This window comes from Panthera onca, chromosome B2 (assembly GCF_046562875.1).
Source record: "Panthera onca isolate mPanOnc1 chromosome B2, mPanOnc1 haplotype 2, whole genome shotgun sequence".
Taxonomy (NCBI): Eukaryota; Metazoa; Chordata; class Mammalia; order Carnivora; family Felidae; genus Panthera; species Panthera onca.
The window spans coordinates 46,696,616-46,719,385 of NC_138343.1; the positions used below are offsets into that span (position 1 = coordinate 46,696,616).

A 22,770-nucleotide genomic window follows, 5' to 3' on the forward strand; every position below is an offset into this window, starting at 1 on the left:
AAATGATGAATACTGGGGGAAAAGAGGAGTTAAGATGGTGGAGCAGCATGGAGACCCTCAGCTTGTCTCATCCCTGAAACGCAGCTAGATCAGCACCAAAACATATTTCACACCTAGGAGATTGCTATGAGGATGAATACAACGATCTGCATAACTTGAGCCACAGAACCCAGCAGGGACACAGTGTGGAGGGGTGAACTGGGGGAGAGAGAAGCTGTGGAGGGTAGGAACCTGTTTTTGTGGAGAGGACAAAGAAAGGGGGAGAGTGCAGTGCATTGGGAGAGTGCAGGAAAAACATTCCCCCGAAAGTACCTGGAAAGAAAGAGGGAGAAAGAATGAAAACACTCGCAGGGAAATGAACAAGAAATTTGTTTCTCAAAACCACTGCCAGGAAGAAAAGTATCCTTCAACACCAGCAGGATTAATACAAACAGTGGATTGCAGAGTCTGAAGTTTTGGAGCTCAAGTGCCTGGTGCTGGTGAGGAAGCAGAGTGAATCCCCAGAAGCAGGCAGCAGGGTCTGAGGGGTCCGTGTGCCACATGGAAGAAGTGGTTCCCTTGTTTGGCAGTGGTTCCCCTGCTTGGAGAACATTTGGTACAGCCCATATGGCCTCCCAACAGGCAAAAGTCCCAGCAGATCCCAGAGACCAGCCTCGGTTGCTGATATTGGAACCAAGACGCCAGAATGTGGTGAAACCTGGCCTTGGCTGTGTGTTGTGATTTGCCATGATCTCTGAAGCTCTGCCACTGCATGGTCACATGAACGTTTTCCAGGGCAAGTTCAGTGAGACTCTCCTCCAGAGAGTCAGCATGGGTCTGAGCCATATGGGTCTCTGAAGCTTGAGGTTTTGAAACACAGCCCCATCTGAGGTAAAACTCTGGAGGGAGGTGCTGCCGGGCAGGTCGATGGCTTGGACACCGACAGGGTAGAGGCGGGGAGTGGATGGAGGCCTGAGACAAAGGAGGGGTGCTTGCTCGCAAGTTGGTCAGAGCACAAAATACCTGTGCCAGAGATTAGGGACCTGGGTGAAGCCATTACCACCTTTTCCCCACACACTCAGGTGTACCACACTGATCCACCCCTGTAACCTAAGCAGTGCCACAAGGTGGACAATGGAGCCGTTACATCAAGCCCCACCCAACTGCACCCTCCAAGCACATCCCCTAGAAGACCAACACGAGTCCCTCCACCTGCTTAGTAGACAGACTATAGAGTGCTTCCTAGTTTGAGTTCTAGGTGAAAGTGGTTATAACGTCATCCAGCTTTCATTCTGTTTGCTGGTTCATCTATTCTTTTTGTCTTTCTTTTCTTTTTCTTACATAAAGAAAGAGAAAATTTTATTTTTATTTTCTTTTTTTAATATTTTATTTTTTCATTATTTTTTACTTTACTTTTAAAATGTTTTTATTCGACTTCATTTTCTCTATTTTATTCTATTCTATTTTATTATATATTTTTAAATTTTTTAACCTTTTTCTTTATTTTCTTTCCCTTTTTTCTCCATTCCATCAAGCTTCTTTCAACAAGCAGACCAAAACACAACTAGGATCCAGCTTCCTTTATTTGATTTTTGCTTCTTTAAAAAATTTTTTAATTTTAATTTTTAATTTTATTATTTTTTTTCCTTCTCCAAAATGACAAAACAAAGGAATTCATCCCAAAATAAAGAATAGGAAGAAATGACAGCCAGGGCTTAATCAACACAGATATAAGCAAGATGTCTGAACTAAGCTTTAGAACCATGATAATAAGAATACTTGCCAGAATTGAAAAAAGCATAGAAGCATAGAATCTCTTTGTGCAGAATAAAAAAAAAAAAAAAAAAAAAAAGAAGAAGAAGTAAAATTTAGTCAGGATGAGATTAAAAATGTTATAACTGAGATGCAATCTCGAATGGATGCCATGACAGCAAGGCAGCGAATCAGCAATGTAGAAGACAAAATTATGGGGAATAATGAAGCAGAAAAAAAGAGGGAAACAAATGCAAAAGAGCATGGTACAAGACTTAGAGAACTCAGTGACTTATTAAAAAGGAATAACATCTGAATCATAAAAGTCCCAGGAGATGAAGAGAGAGAAAAAGGGCAGAGGGTCTATATGAGCAAATTATAAGAGAAAACTTTCTGGGGAAGGACACAGACATCAAAATCCAAGAATCATACATAACTCCCATCAGATCCAACAAAAAGTGGCCATCAGCAAGGCATATCATAGTCAATTCACAAAATACACAGGCAAGAATTATGAAAGTAGCAAAGGAAAAAAAGCCCTTAACCTATAAGGAACACAGAAGAGGTTCTCAGCAGATCTATCCATAGAAACTTGGCAGGCCAGAAAGCAGTGGCAGCATATATTCAACGTGCTGAATCAGAAAAATATACAGCCAAAAATTCTTTATCCAGCAAGGCTGTCATCGAAAATAGGAGAGGTGAAGAATTTCCTAGACAAAAACTAAAGGAGTTCATGACCACTAAACCAGCCCTACAAGAAATTCTAAGGGAGACCCTTTGAGTGGAGAAAAGACAAAACGAAACAAAAAAGACCAAAAGCAACAAAAACTAGAAAGGACCAGAGAACATCACCAGAAACACCAGCTCAACAGCGCAACACAATGGTGCTAAATTCATATCTTTTAGTATTCACTCTAAATGTCAATGTACTAAACACTCCAATCAAAAGACACAGGTATCAGAATGCAAAAGAAAACATACCCATCTATATGCTGCTTACCAGAGACCCATTTTAGACCTAAAGACACATGCAGATTGAAAGTAAAGGGATGGAGAATTATCTATCATGCTAATGGATGGCAAAAGAAAGCTGGAGTTGCTATACTCATATTAGACAAACTAGATTTTAAAATAAAGACTGGAACAAGAGATGAAGAAGGACATAATATCATAAGTAAGAGATCTATCCACCAAGAAGATCTAACAATTGGAAATATGTATGTCCCCAACATGAAACACCCAAATATATGAATCAATTAATGACAAACATAAAAAAACTCATTGATAATAACATAATAGTAGACGATTTCAACACCCCACTTACAACAATGAACAGATCATCTAAACAGAAGATCAACAAGGAAACAATGACTCTGAATGACACACTGGACTGGATGGACCTAACGGATATATTTAGAACATTTCATCCTAAAGCAGCAGAATACACATTCTTCCCAAGTGCACATGGAACATTCTCCAGAATAGATCATATACTGGGGCACAAATCAGCCTTCAACAAGTACAAAAAGCTCAAGATCATACCATACATATTTTCAGACCACAACACCATGAAACTCAAAATCAACCACAAGAAAAAAATTTGGAAAGACAATGAATACTTGGAGAGAGTAAAGAGCATGCTAGCAAAGAATGAATGGGAGGGCACCTGGGTGGCTCAGTCTCTTAAGCATCTGACTCCAGCTTAGCTCATGATCTCATGGATCATGGATTCAAGCTCCAGATGGGGCTCTGTGCTGACAGCTCAAAGCCTGGAGCCTGCTTCAGATTCTGTGTCTCCCTCTCTTTCTGCCCCTCCCCTGCTCGTGCTCTGTCTATCTCTATCTCTCAACATTAAATAATTGTTAATTTTTTTTTAAAGAATTAATGTGTTAACCAAGAAATTAAAGAGGAATATTGATGGAAAATACTGATAAAATTAATTAAATAATTATTTTCTCTTAATTAGAAGATAGGGTAAAAATGCTTTCTTGAGATGATTTCCTCTTTTATTTTTTTATTTGATGAACTAGTGTAAAACCTCACAGTTAAAATGTTATCTATTTGCTTACTTACTTGATTTTATTAGTTTCTTTTAATATGCCAAATACAACACATAGTGTTTCTTATTGGCGGGTTATAGCATGCAAAGTCAAATAAGACATTGCCTCTACCCCCAAGATATTTATAGGCTAGTGCAGACTAGACATGTAAATAATTAACAACAAAAGCCAAATTAATCAAGTGATAAATAGAGGTATAGGCAGTGCTGTGAAAGAAAAAAATAGGAAAAATTAGTTTATACTGAGACCAAGAGTGATGTCACCAAGATAGTGGCATAGGTTGTTTCTGACCTAACTCTCCCTCACAAGAACAACTAACAGCTACTCAAGAACAAACCACCCCGAGAGAATCCTAGAATACAGGGGTGAGGCTGAAGTATCCCTGTACCACAGAGAGGAAAACACCATTAGAAGGGTAAGAGAAGTGGCTACGAATTGACCTCATTGCCCCTCTCCCCAGCCAGCAGAGTACCACGTGGAGAGGTCTCAACTGAGCCTTTGGTTCCTCCAGTGGGAAAAGAAAACCCTGAGTGGACAACCAGAATCCCCACCACCACCAGCATTTTGTATTGCTTTACAAGAACCCATACTCTGATCCCACACCTTTGAAATTTCAGGGGAATCTGTGGGGCTCAGCCACAGGGAATTTGACTGTGATGGAGAAGGGGAAAGGGCTTGAAGACTGACTTCATACCAGCAATACTCAGGTAGTAATACCAACCATCAGCTTTGCTCACCTGCAAAACAAAGTTAGGAGCACACATTGACCAAGTAACACAGGTGGGTACAGATCTGCCTGATGCAGATCCTCAAATAAGGAGTTTTTCTGGCAATAGAGCCTGGGTTTTCATGTCTGAGCAAGGAACTGAATCACAGCCCCGCCTGTTCTGTAGAGTATCTTCTGGCCACATCTGACCAGAAGGGTTAGAGATAAATCTTGGAAGCTGTGAGGCCCAGGGGCACTTGAGCCAAGAGGTGGGCAAGAAAGACTGATCACCGCAGAGCAAAGCCAGAATCAGGTACAGAGTGTCCCCATGCTATGCACAGGCCAGGGATGATTTATAGCCAAGGCTGAGGGTAGCTTCCAACTCCTCCCAACTGGAGAGACTGCTTGGGAATATGAGAGTAGCCAGAAGTGACTTTCCTCCCCCTGCACAGGCAAAAGAGCTAAGATAATAGCCTCAACCACTGTGGAGAGGTGTTCTGGCCCCATCTGACTAGAAGAGCTGGTAAAAACACCTGGAAGCTGAGCTGCTGATACGTGAGCTAAGAGGGGATAGAGCTAACCACTTCCAGAGCAAAGCCAGTGGCCCTGTTTGGTCAGGGAACTTGGAGGGCAAGTCAGCTTGAGTTAAGACAACAAAGAGCTTTACCAGCTCTAGAGCTGCTTCTGCCGAACCAAAGTAGGGAATTTAATTCATAGTCCCACTCATTGTTGAATACAGCCTTCAGCCTGCTCAACCAGGAAACCTAACCAGAGCATGTGAGAAGCTGCATAACCCTTTCAACAACCCTAAGCAAAGTAGCACATGAACAGAGAGCACAGCCCATGGCTTCCTCCTTCTATGGAGCAAAACTAGTGGCCTCACCTGACCAGGTAATTTACCATTCTGATTTGGGTCCTCAAATAACAAACGGTATAGGTTCTGGGTCCCATCCAGCTGCCCTGCCAGGGCAGGGATACTAAGTCACAGCCCCATCTACTACTGAATATAGTACCTAATCCCAACCACCTACAAACCTGACCAGAGAATCCAGGCAACTGTGAAGCCCATCCTTCAGCCTCCTTGAGTAGGGAACCAAGCTAGCAGTCCCATCTAACTATTTCAGCCAGTGCCACACTCTCTCATTCCCTACCCTCAGAGCTTGAACAGTTGCCTCACCCAAAATCGGACCATAATGGCAGGCCCCACCTACCCAAGGACATTACCAGTAGACACACCCAGAAACTAATAGATGACTGGTGAAAAGCTATCTCTGCCAAAGGAAATTTGTAAAGTCTGAAACAGGAGCCCAATTATTCAAATATGCAGGTACAAATGTAAGGATTATGAAAATCAGGTAAATATGACACCAAAAGTATAATAATATGTTATTAGGTACACAATATTTTTTTAAGTTTTTTAATTGATTTATTTTAGAGAGAGAGAGAAAGTGTGTGCAAGCAGGGGAGGGGCAAAGACAGAGGGCAACAGAGGAGGATCTGAAGCAACTCTGTGAGGAGAGCTGAGAACCCAATGTGGGCCTCAAACTCATGAATCATGAGATCATGACCTGAGCCAAAGGCAGATGCTTAACTAAGTGAGCCACCCAGGTGCCCCCACAATCTTTTTTAAGTCATGTAAATTTTAATAGTAATAACATAGAATGTGAGTGAGAAGAAATACAAGTGTAAATTTTATGAATTCTATTGAACTTAAGTTGTTATCAGTTTAAATAAGATATTATAAATTTAAGACATTTTGTGTAAGCCTCATGGTAAACACAGGGGAAAATCCTGTAGTTATTACACAAAAGCACATGATAAAGAAGTCAAAGCATGCTAATGCGAAAAAACATCAACACACAAAAAAAGACAGCAGGGTAAGAAACAATGAACAATGGATCTACAAAACAGCCAGAAAACAATTAACAATATAGCAATAATAAGTCCTTAACCTATCAATAAGTACTTTAAAAATAAAAGTATTAAATTATTCAATTGAAAGAGAATAGCTGAATGGATTAAAGAAAAAAACAAAACAAAACGCCAAGATCCAATAATATGCTGCCTACAAGAGATTTAGTTAGTCTTTAAAGATACACATAGGCTGAGAGCTAAGGAATGAAAAAAAAGATATTTTAAACAAATGGTAACCAAAAGAAGCAGGAGTAGCTATACTTACATTGGACAAAATAGACTTTAAATAAAAAACAGTAAAAGGATACAAAGGTCACCATATAATAATAACTGGGTCAATACATAAAGAAGATATAACAATTGTAAATATTTATGTCCTCAACATTGAGGCACCTAAATATATAAATCAAAAATTAATAGTGTTAAAAGGAGAAATAAACAGTAATAAAATAACAGTTGAGGCCTTTAATCATTCTCAATAACAGATAGATCATGCAGACAGAGAATCAATAATGAAACAGTGGTTTTGAACAACACTTTAGACCAAAGGGACCTAACAGACATATATAGAACATCCTATCCAACAACAGCAGAATACATATTCTTCTCAAGCATATATGGAACAATTTTTTTTAGAATAAACTATGCCTTAGGCCACAAAACAAGCCTTAGCAAATTCAAGAAGATTTAAATCATATCAAATATCTTTTCTAACCACAATGACATGAAACTATTAAAACAAGAGGAAAGTTGGAAAATTAAACAATTAATGGATCAAAGAAGAAATTAAATTTGGGGGTAAATTTCTGGAACGTTTTTAATGAAAATGGAAACACAACATACCAGAACTTGTAGGATGCAGCAAAATCAGTTCTAAGATGGGAGTTCATAGTGATAAACACCTACATAAAAATCAAGATCTCAAATAAACAACCTAAGTCTACACCTTAAGGAACTAGGAGGAAAAAAAAGAAGACACAGAGAGAACAAACTGAGCCCAAAGTTAGCAGGAGAAAGGAAATACAGAAAAACAATAGGAAAGATGAACCAAACTATGATTTGGTTCTTTGAAAAAATAAGTGACAAATCTTCATTAGAAAACTCAAGGAAACAAGAGAAAGAACCCAAATCAACAAAATTATAAATCAAAAAGTTGATATTAGAACTAGTAACACAAAAATTCAAAGGATTGTAAGAGACCTATGAACAATTTTATGCCAACAAACTGAACAACCTGGAAAAAAATTTCTTTTTAATCTTAAAAATAAACAATTTACTAAAACTGAATCAGGAAGAAATAGAAAATCTCAATAGACCACTTACTAGTAAAAAGATTGAATCAGTAATAAAAAATCTCCCAGGGGCGCCTGGGTGACTCAGTCAGTTAGCTCAGGTCAGGTCAGCTGACCTCAGCTGAGCTCAGTCAGCTCAGGTCATGATCTTGCAGTCTGTTAGTTTGAACCCTGCGTCCAGCTCTGTGCTGACAGCTCAGAGCCTGGAGCCTGCTTCGGATTCTGTGTCTCCCTCTCTGCCCCTCCCCTACTCATGTTCTGTCTTTCTCTCTCAGAAATAAATAAAAACATTTTTATGCTTTGATTGTTAAAAAACTGAGAACAAACTGAGGGTTGATGGGGGGTGGGAGGGAGGGCAGGGTGGGTGATGGGTATTGAGGAGGGCACCTTTTGGGATGAGCACTGGGTGTTGTATGGAAACCAATTTGACAGTAAATTTCATATATTAAAAAATAAAAAAATAATAATTAAAAAAAAAAAACATTTTAAAAAAATCTCCCAAAGAAGGAAAGCTCAGGGCCAGATGGCTTCACAGGTGAAGTTTACCAAAAATATAAAGAAGAATTAACACCAATCTTTCTCAAAGTCTTACCAAAAAATGAAGAGGAAGGAATACTACCAAACTCATTTTAGGAAGTCAATATTATCCTGATCCCCAAACCAGAAATGGACACTACCAAAAACAAAAATAAAAACAAAAAACAAACAAAAAACTATAGACCAATATCCTATCCTGATGAATATAGATGTAAAAATTCTCAACAAAATACTAACAAATTGAATTCAACAGCACATTAAAAAGATTATTCATCATGATCAGGTGGAATTTATCCCTGGGATGCAAGAATGGTTCAACATTTGCAAATCAATCAATGTAATATATTACATTAATAGAATGAGAGAAGAAAATCATTTAATCATCACAATAAATACAGAAAAAAAAACATTTGGCTAAATTCAACATCTGTTCACAGTTTAAAAAAAAATTAAGAAATTAGGCATAGAATAAATATACCTCAACATAATAGATGCCATATACGGAAAACCCACAATTAACATCATACTCAATGGTGAAAGGTTGAAAGCTTTTCATATAAGATCAGGAACAAGATAGGGATCTCCATTCTCACTATGTGTGTTCAATATAGTACTAGAAGTCCCAGCCAAACCAATCAGGTAAGAAAAATAAATAAAAGATATCAGAATTGTAAAGGAAGAAGTAAAATTGTCTCTATTTGCAAATGACATAATTTTATATATAGAAAATCCTGAAGACTCAACCAAAAAACTGTATATCTAATCAATAAAGTCAGCAAAGTTGCAGGATAAAAAATTAACATACAAAATCAGTAGCATTTTTATACACTAACAAGAAATTTTCTAAAAGAAATAATGAAATTTATCCCATTTACAAGAGTATAAAAAACAATAAAATACTTAGAAATAAATCTAAGGAGACATTGATGAAAGAAATCAAAGAAGACACAAGTAAATCAAAGAAGGTATCCTATGTTCCTGGATTAGAAGAATTGCTATTTTTAAAATAATAATATAACAGCCATCTACAGATTTAATCAAATTCCTATAAGGATTCCAGTTATATTTTTTACAGATGTAAAACACTTCTAAAATTTATATGGATCCACAAAAGACCCTGAATAATCAAACAAATCCTGAGAAAGAAGAACAAAGTAGGAGGCATCACACTTCTTTATTCCAAGGTATACCATAAGGCCATAGTCAGAAAAACAGTATGGTACTGGCATAAAAACAGATAAATATATCAATGAACAGGATTGAGAGCCCAGAAATAAATCCAAGCATATACAGTTAACCAATATCTGACAAGAGAGACACAAATATTTAATGGAGGAAGGTCACTTCAATAAATGGTGCTGGCATAATTGGATCACATGTAAAAGAATGAAACGGACCCATATCTTACTCCACTCACAAAAATTAATTCCAAATGGATTAAAATGTACTCCAAATGGATTATAAAATTAACTCCAAATGGATTAAAATATAAGACAAGAAACCATAACTAGAAGAAAACATAAGAATAAAGCATGGTAATCGCTTTTTAGATATGACCCCAAAGTACAAGCAACAAAATAAAAATCAATGAGACCAGGGGTGCTTGGGTGGCTCAGTTGGTTAAGTGTCTGATTTTGGCTCAGGTCATGATCTCACAGTTCGTGGGTTCAAACCCTATGTCAGGCTCTGTGTTGACAGCTGAGAGCCTGGAGCCTACTGAGATTCTGTGTCTCCCTCTCTCTCTGCCCCTCCCCAGCTCACACTCTATCTCTCTCTGTGTCTCTCTCTCAAAAATAAACACTAAAAAAAAATTAAATAAATAAATAAATGGGACCATATTGAACTAAAAATCTTCACAGCAAAAGAAACAATCAACAAAGCATAAAGACAACCTATTGAATAGGAAAAAAATATTTGCAAACCATGTATCTGGCAATGGATTAACATCAAAACAATATAAACAACTCACATGACTCAATAGCAAAGAAACAAATAATCCAATTTAAAAAATGGGCAAAAAACCTGAAGATATTTCTCCAAAGAAGATATATGAAAGGCAAAGAAATACATGAAAAGATGCTCAACATCATTTGTCATGAGGGAACTGCAAATTAAAACCACAGTGAGATATAACCTCGCATCTGTAAAATGGCCATCATCAAAAAGACAGGAGATAACAAATAGTGTTATGTGTGAATGTAGAAAAAAGGAAACCTCACACATTGTTGGTAGAACTGTAAATTGGTACAGCCACCATGGGAAACAGTATAGAGGATCCTCAAAAAATTTAAAAAAGATCTACTATATGATCCAACAGTTCCATTTCTGGGAATATATCCAAAGAAAACGACACCACCAATTCAGGAAGATATCTGTGGCCCCATATGCATAGCACAGTTATTTACAATAGCCAAGACATGTAAACAACCCACGTGTCCATAGATGGATGAATGGATAAAGAAGTGTGGTATATATATACAATGGAATGCAATTCAGTCACAAAAAATTAGGAAATATTACTGTTTGTGACAACATGGATCAACTTAAAGGCATTATGCTAAGTGAAATGAGTCAGACAAAGACAAACACTGTGTGATTTCATTTATACGTAGAATACAAAAAGAAAAAAAGAAAAAAAAGAAGAACCAAACAAACAAACTCATAGAGATCAGACTTGTGGTTACCAGAGGTGGAGGGTGTGGGGAGGGGCAATTGGAGGCAGGTGGTTCAAAGATACAAACTCCCAGTCATGAGATCTACAAACACTTTAGATGTACTGTACCACATGATGACTACAGCTAACACTGCTGTATGATATACAGGAAAGTTCCTAACAGAATAAACCTTGGGGCACCTGGATGGTTCAATAAGTTAAGCATCTATCTGACTCTTGATTTCAGCTCAGGTCATGATCTCATGGTTTGTGGGTTTGAGCCCTGAGTTGGGCTCTGTGCTGACAGCACAGAGCCTGTTTGGGATTCTGTCTCTTTCTCTCTCTCTCTCTCTCTTCCTCTCTCTTTCTCAGAATAAACTTAAAAAAAAGAGAGAGTGTAAATCCTAAGAGTTCTCATCAAAAGGAGAAAACTTTTTCCACTTTTTTCTTTCTTTTCTTTTTATTGTATCTGTATGAGAAAATAAGTGTTAGCCGAACCTATTGTGGTAATCACTTCACAATATATGTACTATGCACCTTAAACTTATACAGTATTGTATGTCAATTATTTCTCAATAAAACTGGAAGAAAAAAAAGAATATATTTCATGGAGGAGTTGGCCATTTAAAGGACATTTAGCAAATTCAGCCTTGATTCTTGGCCCATTTGTAACAATGATTAACTCACCTTGGATACCCTTATTGCAATTGCCTCAAACAGTAACTTGTTTATTTCTGTTCCATCTATTCTGTTTTGTCATAGAATAATAGAACCTTACACATTATGTTTACTTGTTATTTGTTGCTTAACCATTACAGAGTTAGGTACTATTAAATGCGACTTAACAGAATGTGTAGAACTTTCAAGTTAATTACCTGTAACAATGCTATTAATTGAGCATTTCTGAATTCAGGATCATTTGCAATAGCTGATAGATAATTTCAAAAAGTACTGTGGACTTCACTGATTATTTTTTATGAAAAAATGTCATTTTTCTTAATGAATCTCTTCGAGACAAAAAAGGATAGTTGTTTTAGGGTGCCTGGATTGCTCAGTCAGTTGAGCATCCGACTTCAGCTCAAGTCATGATCTCCCGGTTCGTGAGTTCAAGTCCCGTATCGGGCTCTGTGTTGACAACTCAGAGTCTGAAGCCTGCTTAAGAATCTGTGACTTCCTCTCTCTCTGTCCCTCTCCCGCTCATGCTCTGTCTCTGTCTCTCAAAAAATAAATAAATGTTAAAAAACAATTTTTAGAAAAGATAGTTGTTTTGAGGTACTTAAATTTACCTTAAGTAAATATTACATTTTATCAATCTATAAGTAAAAATTAGTTTGCATAAACAGCTATTCATTTATTGATTATAATTGGAATATTAATTAATCCACCTCTTTTGTAAACTACTTAAAATTGTTATCCTTAAAAAAAAGGCAGTGAAAAAAAGAACTTCTCTAATACTGACTTCTAAGGCAAAAAAACAAAAAATAGCCAAATTACTTTACTTTGTATTTTATGTTATCAGTATAAGCATAATAGAAAGTTTTAAAATGTCTCAAATTATTTGCAAGCTTTTTTCTGCATTCCTGACCCTGTTCCAATTTCCACAATATAATTTACAATCCTTTTTCCTACAACAATGGATATAAGGAATCTCATTCCTAGAATAAATTTATTCTTAGGATAAATTAAAATCTAGGAATGTATCAATCCAAAGCAGACTTCTACAAACTGGAAAGAGTAATCATTTTTGTGGAATAGTGGGGAGAATAATAAAAATATGTGCTGCTCTTTAAGCGTGTTCAGTTATAAATTCCTTTCCTAAGCCTCTGAAATTTTAAAGACATTCTATGCATCATTAAGGTACTTATGTCAAGGAAAGGTAAATGATCAAAGAAACATCCTAGACAACATCCTCCACAAGGAATATCAAACAGACATAACGATTATTAAAGTATTAACTACTCATTAGTGGCAGTGCTGATTAATGGAACGGTTATTTGAATCTTAATAATTCTGCGTTGTTGAGCAAGATATGCTAAGTCTCTGCCTCATGCTTTATGTTTTCTTAAGCATAAGTCACGCACACACAATGCCTCCAAGAAAGCTTCAAAGAGCATAGCACTTTGTACAGGCTTTCTAGAAGAGAGTTGTAACTAATTAAAGTAGTGATCATGCCATTGAATAATAACAATTTTTATAATTTTTTTTGCTTCTACATACACTATGTATATTTAATCCACTTTATAAGCTTTCAACAGCCTGGGATAGAAAAGAAGAAAAGGTACAGCTTATGAATCATTTCCTATACCTTAGATTAGTCCTTTATACTGCTATTCACCCTACTGAGAGCTACTGTTAGCTGAAGGAGAAGACATTAGAACAAAAGTGCTCTCTGTTTTTCCTCTTACTTTTTTTCATGGACAAGCAAGAATCAGGGAATATAGGGAATTTTATACTGCTTTCACAAGAAGGAAGGTAAAATCTGCAGTTTCACTGTTAATAAGAAAACTTCTTGGTAACTTCTATTGGACCTATTTCTACATCACTGAGACAAGTATGTCTGGGTCTGATGATGATGGCCAACAATTATTCAATGTTAACGCTATATAGATATTGTGCTATATACTTATACATGCACTCTTATTTGCCCCTCATAAGTTCCACATAAAGTAGACACCATTATTACTCTCATTTTAACCTATTTCACTGAAGGCATAATATCCAAATTATAGCCAAGAAAGAAGGGTAAAAGGACATAGGGAAAAGAGGTTTCATGGGGGGTTTTTGTTTGATTTTTGACAGGCTTTGGATTTTACTCAGAAAGGATGCCTTCTCCAGGGACTTTTGCCAATAGTCCAGCCAAAGTCATATGGCCCCCAAACTGTAAAGGAGCCTGAGATATCAAATATTAGCTTCTATCCTTGATAATAGAGAAATGCCAGGAAACAGGATTTGTGGCATTGTTAGAGAATAAGCCAACCCACAGAATCTGACACATTTAAAAAAGAAAGTAAGGGCACCCGGGTGGCTCAGTCAGTTGAGCATCCGACTTCATCTCAGGTCACGATCTCGCAGCCCGTGGGTTTGAGCCCTGCATTCTGTGCTGACAGCTTGGAGACTGGAGCCTGCTTTGGCTTCTGTGTCTCCTTCTCTCTCTGCCCCTCACCAGCTCACACTCTGTCTCTCTCTCTCTCAAAAATAAACATTAAAAAAAAAAAGAAAGTAAACTTCAGGTACATTAAATAACTGAATTTAAATTTAAATAAGATAAAATTTGTAAAAAAAAGTTAAGAAGAATATACATCTATCAGGACCAGGGGAGACATTCTTATACAAGACTGGAAAATTATACATAACAGAATAAAAAAACTTATTTAATAATATAATTTTAGTTACCAAAAAAACCCCCACAAACAGGGTTAATAAACAGAACATTCAGAAAATGACTGATATAGCTGGCAAACACAGACACATATACAAACACATGCACCCAACACACATACTCAACACAAATAGTCCTTACAAATACACAAGAGAGATATAAAGTGCAAATGAGTAAATGGGCAAAGATATTGTTGGCATAATTCATAGGAGTAAATTGAAAGAGAAAAATAACATAAAAGAATCTTCAACCTCCCCAGTCATAACTAAAATGCAAATTAGATTAATAAGAAAATATCACTTCTTATTTATTAGAACTGCAAACATTTTCTAAAAAGAGAGAGATATATGTCCTATGGTGAGAAGCCCAGCAAAAGGATATTCTTTTCCCAGTGGTGGAAACGTCAAGTTTTATATCCTTTTCAGAAACCAATCTGGCAGCATCTTTTAAAATCTGAAATACACACTTGACCTTAGAAATGGCATTCCTAGGAACCTAATAAAAATAAAAGCATTACTATGTAAGGATATAACTAAAGATTATTAATTGCAATATTATTTATAATGCCAAGAACTGGGGGAAAAGTTTAATATCAATCAATAGGAACAGGGTTGGCTAAATTATGTTATATTTATGTTTTAGAATACTATGTAGCCCACTATAAAAAATTTAAATTTTACCAATTGACTTAAAGCATTTTTATAACTTTCTGAGTGAAAAAAAAATGTGCAGAAAAAACATACATGATCATCCCATTTGGGACAAAAATAACATATTTCTGATAGATAGACTTTTGTATGTGTGCACATATAGAGGCTTATATACAATTACATAAACGTGAAGAAAATATGTAAGAAATGCTGGTGTAAACATATGTTACAGAGTTGAAGAGTGGTTTAGGTGAAGCATGGGAGAAGATAGAGAACTTAACCAAGTAAAAAAGAAAGAGAAAAATACCACTAATAATAACTATATAACAGCAGATATGATCTGCTGCTAAGTGTGCATTCATGTAAAATTATATTTAAATACACATATATATGAATACATTTATGTTAAAAAATTAAAATAGTAACATGATATAGAATAAGGGTTGTGACCATGCTTATAATGTCATATGTGGTTTTAGGCAAATATAGAAGACATTAAGAAAAGAAAAGAGTTTTGTAAAAAATATTTAATGTAATTAAAATATACACAAACCTAAAATAGAAAAGTCAAAACAATGTGGAAGCAAGAATCTTCTACATGCATTACCTCACTAGCAAGATAGCGGTTTTTTTTTTTTTTTTTTAATTTACCATATTACAACAAATGGCCTGTTGCTATTGTATATTCTGTATATGGCATGGTTATGTCTACAAATATGAAACATTTGGAACAAATCTGAGAAATCCAAACATCAAAAGTGTTTTCAAGTGCTTATATAGACATCATCACGTTGATAAGACAGCCAAATGATGACCAAATTTTTCAAACTTTATTAAGGTATTTATTGTTTTATAGATACCACATTTGTTCTATTTATTAAAATTATAAGTCTATGTCAAAGTGTGTGTAAATTAATAATGGAAACCATTATTTTTTTCCTAAAAATCCTAAATCATTTTACTAAAAAAAAGAAAGAAAAGAAAAAAGATAAGAAGAAAAAAGAAAAGAGAATCATGAAACAAAAATGACAACTGAAATCATCAAGGAGTATTTGTTGTTTTATAGAACATTTGTTCTATTTATTAAAATTATAAGCCTATGTTAAAGTGTGTGTAAATTAATAATGGAAACCATGATTTTTTCCTACACCTCAAATAAATAAATAAATAAATTAATTAATTAATTAATTAAAAAAGATAAGAAAAAAGAAAAGCAGAGAATCGTGAAACAAAAATGACAACTGAAGTCATTAGGGAGTGCAGGACCTTCAATTCTTCTAGGATTTTAGGAAAATGAGGATTAAGATGGACTAGTTTCCTCCTTTTCTCCTCAACAAATTCTACCCTCCTTTTCCCTCATATTTGACAGGTGGTTTTCCCACCCACTTCAGGGAGAAAATACTAATTCGTGGACTGAAACTCCTCAACTTCCTATTTCTGTGCATATAAACTTAAACCCATTTCCATGCCTTCCTCCTTTCCTCCCTGTACAGCTAAGACTTCGCCCCAAACTCTGGGATTCCACGCACACCCCTCCTTCTCGGAAAATGCCTTCTATGCATCGTCCCTCCTTGTCCTTTGGCATCTTCAACTTACCCCTCTTTAGGCTGTTAGTTGTTTTTTTAATTAGGCCTTACCTATATATCATTTTTTTTAATGTTTATTTTTGAGAAAGCACCAGCGGGGTTGGGGAGGCGGGGAGGCGCAGAGGATGTGAAGAGTGTTCTGCGTCGCGCTGATAGCAGAGCCGGATGTGGAGCTCAAACGCATGAACCATGAGATCATGACCTGAGCAGAAGTAGGACGCTCAACGGACTGAGTGCCCTAAATCTTTTTTTTTTTTTTAATCCAAGTCTGGGCTAGAAAATGTAGCAAATGAGTCTGTCACATTTTACATATCTGAAGACAAGAAAATTATCAAAAACTACTGAGGACTTGTCAAAATGACTCACCAATTTTAAGAGGTTTGCAGGGTCCAAACATGGTATAGTTTAAGCATCAGTGAGAATAATAGCTACAGTGGGTGGAAACTTGTGAAGCCATTTAAAATTCTTGCATTCATAATAACCATTTTTGAAAAAAATTAAAAATGCCCAGGTATTCTTTGAAGGATGTCAGATAATTAACTCAGAATTTTGAAACTGGTCAATAAATGAAACTAATCACTGTCCATACAAATTATACCTCAGAGTAACCAAATAGTTAATGAGGAAAAGTCTCATTTACAGACTTATTCCAGCTAATGAATGACAAGTCAATATCACATTTTGCAACTCTTAATAAATTAATAGACCCAGGCAAAGGTTCTCAAAGGCTGCTGATTTCACAATAAAAAACACAACGGGACATTTTGTGCCTCCAGATGAAAGAACAAACTGCAACATGTGAAGCAGTCTTCAAAAAATAATTGAACTACAAGAGGATCAAGACTCCAGTTTTAAGTACCAATTTAAAGAAAATGTGGAGCATAGAAAACATATTACATAGCACAGTTCAGCAACTAGCAACATCCAAACCATGAAACATTCTGCAGGACAAATGGTCCATTTGCTCAAAAAAATCAATAAGAAGAAGGAGTGCGGGAGAAGAAACCTATAGCTTAAAAGAGATATGGGAGGATTCCTCTCTGTGCTCCAAAGGAGGACACATCCTCTTTCCAATTGGAAGTCTCCTGCCTATTGGTGGTGGGTCTGCAGGGCTGGTCAAAGTATAGACCCTGGCCTGGTTCTGGTCCATGATGGCAATGGAAGAAGACCTCACCTCCTCCACAGACACACCAAATCCACACCTATTTATATAGCAATTCCTCCTGAAGAAGAACTGAGGGCTGACTTAATAGCTTCTGTATAACAAAAGATAAAGAGACCACGTAGAGGGGTGCCTGGGTGATTCAGTGGGTTAAGCGTCTGACTCTTGATTTCCCAGGGTTGTGGGATCAAGCCCCACATCGGGCTCTGCGCTGAGGGTGGAGCCTGCTTAGGAATCTCTCTCCCATTGCCCCTCTCCCCTGCTTGTGCTTGCTCTCTCTCTCTCCAAAATTAAAAAAAAAAAAAACAATAAAAAATTTTTAAAAAGAGACCACATAGAGAATGACGAGCAAGACAAAGACATGATAATGAATCCTCACATCTGATCCTGTGAACTGCAGTGGGGAGGGATAGTACTAAGGGACTATGAGCAGATTCATCTGTCCTAAGGCAGAGAAAAAAAACCCTGTGATTTAAAAGGGCAACTAGTGGGGTGCCTAGGTGGCTCAGTTGGTTAAGCGTGAGACTTTGGCTCAGGTCATGATCTCTTGTTTTGTGAGTTCGAGTCCTGCATCAGGCTCTGTGCTGACAGCTCAGAGCCTGGAGCCTGCTTTGGATTCTGTGTCTCCCTCTCTCTCTGCCCCTCCCCCACTCACACACTGTCTCCCCCTCAAAAAAAAATAAACATTAAAAAAATTTTAAAAAACAAAGAAAATCCTAAATACTCCACCCAAGAACTATTAGAACTGATAAATAAATTCAGTAAGGTTGCAGGATACGAAATTAGTACCCAGAAATCAGTTGCATTTCTATACACTAATAACAAAGTAACAGAAAGAGAAATTAAGAAACCAATTCCATTTATAAGTCACCAAAAAGAATAGAATAACTAGGAACTAAATTAACAAGGAGGTGAAAGACATGTACTCTGAAAACTCTAAAACATTGATAAATTAATTGAAGACAACACAAACAAATGGAAAGGTATTCTATATTCATGGACTAGAGTCACTGATATTGTTAAAATGTTCATACTACCCAAAGCAATCTATAGATTCAATGCAATCTCTGTCAAAATGCCACCAGCATTTTTCTCATAGCTGGAACAAATAATACTAGAATTTGTATAGAACCACAAAAGACCATGAATAGCCAAACACATCCTTAGAAAGAAGAACAAAACTGGAGGTATCACAATCCCATATTCAAGATATACTATAAACCTATAGTAATCAAAACAGTATGGTACTGTCACACAAATTAACACAGAAATAAATGAAACAAAATAGAAAGCCCAGGTATAAACCCACATTTGTATGATCACTTAATCTACAACAAAAGAGGCAAGAATATACTATAGGAAAAGGCAGTCTCTTTTTTAAGATGTAGATATTTTTACTTTTTATTTTCTTAATTTTTTATTTAAATTCCAGTTAGTTAACATAAAGGGTAATATTAATTCCAGGTGTGCAATAAGTGATTCAACACTTCCATATACCACCTGGTGCTCATCACAAGTGTACTCCTTCATCCCCATCACCTATTTCACCCCTCCCCTTGCTCACCTCCCTCCTGGTAAACATCAATTTCTTCCCTTTAGTTAAAAGTCTGTTTCTTGGTTTGCCTGTCTCTCTTTTTTTGTTTGCCCTTTGCTCATTTGTTATTTTTTCTTAAATTCCCCCATATGAATGAAATAATATGGTATTTGTTTTTCTCTGACTGACTTGTTTTGCTTAGGATAATACTCTGTAGCTCCATCCATGTCATTGGAAATGGCAAGATCTTATTCCTTTTGATGGCTGAATAAAATTCTATAGTATATATAACCACATCTTCCTTATCTATTCATTAGTCAGCTATTTCCATAATTTGGATATTGTAGATAATACTGCTATAAACATTGGGGTGCATGTATCCTTTTAAATGAGTATTTTTGTATCCTTGGGTAAATACCTGGTAGTACAATTGCTGAATAGTGGGGTACTCTTATTTTTAACTTTTTGAGGAACTTCCATACTGTTTTCCAGAGTGGCTGCAACGGTCTTTTCAAAGTGTCCTCAGAAAACTGGACAGCTACATGCAAAAAAGTGGAACTGGAAAACTTTCCTACACTGTACACACATACACACACACACACACACACACACCCTAGAAGAAAAGATAGGCAGTGGTTTATTTGACAATGGGCATAAAGCACCATTTTCCTACATATGTCTTCTGGGTCAAGGGAAACAAAAACAAAACTAAACTACTGGGACTACACCAAAATAAAAAGCTTTTACAGCATGAAGGAAACCATCAACAAAACAAAAAGGCAACCTACTGAATGGGAGAAGATATTTGAAAATGATATATCTGATAAATGGTTAACATCAAAAATATATAAAGAACTTATATAACTCAACACCAAAAAATAAAATAAAATAAAAATAAACTGATTAAAAAATGGGCAGAGGCACTGAATAGACATCTCTCTAAAGAAGACATTCAGATGGCCAACAGACACGTGAAAAGATACTCAACATCACTAATCATCTGGGAAATGCAAATCAAAACCATAATGAGATATCACCTAACACCTGTCAGAATAGCTAGAACAAAAAGACAAATAAAAAGTGTTGGTGAGGGTGTGGAGAAAAAAGAACCCTGTTGGTGGGAATGCAAATTGGTGCAACCACCATGGAAAATAGTATGGAGCTTCCCCCCAAAATTAAAAATAGAAATACCATATGATCCAGTAATTCCTCTACTGGGTATTTATTCCAAGAAAACAAAAACATTAATTCAAAATGACATATACACCCCTATGTTTATTGCGGCATTATTTACAATAGCCAATATATGGAAGCAGTCTAAGTGCCCATGGATGGACTAAATGGCCAAAGAAGATGTGACACACACACACACACACACACACACACACACACACACACACAATGGAATATTACTCAGCCATAAGAAGGATGAGATCTTGCAATCTGTGACAACATAGATAGACCTAGAGGGTATTATACCAAGTGAAATAGTCAGAAAGAGAAAAACAAATACCATACGATTTCACTTATATGTGAAACCAAAAAAAATAATAGTAAACCTATAAACAGAACACACTAATGGTTGCCAGAGGGAGGGCAGGTGGATGAATGGACAAAATTGGTGGAGGAGAGTGGGAGACACAGTCTTCTAGTTACGGAATAAATAAGTCATGGGGATAAAAGGTACAGCATAGGCAAATAGTCAATTGGACTATAATAACACTGCGTGGTAACTACACTTGCAGTGAGCAGAGCGTAATGACTTGTCAAGTCACTATGTGGTACACCTGAAACTAATGTAACATTGCTTGTCAATTATGCTTTAACAGTAAATAAATACATAAATATGTAAATATATACGTCAGACAAAAGACATTATTAAAGGGTGATTCCGGGACTTAGCTCCGCTGTGTGTATGGGAAGTTCCTTCACACCAACAATTCACCACGACACCAGCTGGATGTCCTACAATTTATCTCAATCCTGACACTGTCTGGAGGTGGTGTCAAACTCCACAGGTTAAGGGGTAGTCCCACAAGACTGCCTCCCCGCCTCTCCCCGCAGCCACCACTTGAGACACCAGTCGGAAACCCAGGTTATCCTGTGCTTCTGACCAACTAGCTATACATTGGAGGTTTCAGGGACTCCCTTCTTGGGTTTCATTAATTTGCGAGAGTGACTCATAGAACTCAGGGAAACACCTAAATTTACCAGTTTATTAAAGAATATGACAGAGGATACAGATGAAAACAGCCAAATGAAGAGATTCACAGGATAAGATATGTGGGAAGGGGCAGAGAGTTTCCATGGCTTCTCTCAGTTCCTTGTTCTCCTGTGTCCCATTATGAAACTACAAATCATCTGTGGTAGAAACCCCTCTGTCACCACATTCTTCAGGCTCTGGTTACTTTCATATATGCTGATTTAAACCTCAGATTTATAAAAGTTACCAGGTTACCACCCAGATGCACAGTATCAGCATTCATGATGTAAGAATAGCTCTGCGATGTATCGTGATCAGATAATCATTCAGTTACTGAATTGTAAATAATTCTTGGGATGGCTTCTTGACTTTAAGTCCACTGAATAAAACTATAAAATTGTACTCTGTGTTACCAGGCACTAGGATAGGGTACTGAAAATTGTGCATGCAGACACGTGACACGAGCCCCTTTGCACACAATTCATAGTTACGCAGTCTCCGTAAACACTTATGTTCACATGCACTATGTGTATGGCAATAGATGGTCTGTGTTCAGACAAAAGTAAAAGAACAGTTTTCTCAAGTTGTTTTTTGGAGAAATTTATGAAAAGCCGGCTGTATATATTTGACATAAAAAATTTCCATTTAGAGCCAAAATAATAAGAAAAATTAATCTGTATATTCCTCAGTTCCATTGAGTATACCTCTCCTTTATTTATACCTCTGCATTTCCTTCTGAGCTTCTCTGCTTGTTAAAATGCAGCTTCGTTGTAAAATAAAAGACCATTTTGTGATTCTAAACAACACTCAGTAAATACCACCAGTGTAGCATTGGGAATCTCCATACTTCTACTTGTTCACTAACTAGAAGCTTCCTGAATCCTCTATTATTGGCATTTTATGGAAGCTTCCTCACATAACCATGATCAAGTATTAACTTCATTTTGAGCCCCTTTCCCCTCTCTGGAGGATGGAAGGGTAGACTGAAAATTCCAAGCTTCTAATCATGGGTTGGTCTTTCTGGTGACAAACCCTCATCCAGGAGCCATTCAGGAGCTCACCCAGTCACCTCAACAGAACAAAAGGTGATCCTAGTATTTCCTTATCACTTAGGAAATTATACGGGCTTTAGGAGCCCTGTGCTAGGAAACAGAGACAGGACAAACTTATAGTTTGTATTATCTCACAATAATCAATGACAATGTAAAGGCTCTATTTCAATCCAAAATTTAAATAAATGGTAAAATGAATTACAGAATAATTGAAGCAATTTGAACACTGAATGGATATTTAGCAATACTAAGTAATTACTATCAATTTTTCGGTAGTACAATCATATTGTGATTAATTTAAACAGCAGATA

General features: G+C 36.5%; 1 pseudogene; it reads left to right on the top strand.

The window, feature by feature from the left end:
- The first annotated feature begins 540 nt into the window (after window positions 1-540).
- LOC132667933 (protein ZAR1-like pseudogene) overlaps window positions 541-22,770 on the top strand; it is a 51,622-nt pseudogene continuing 29,392 nt past the window's right edge.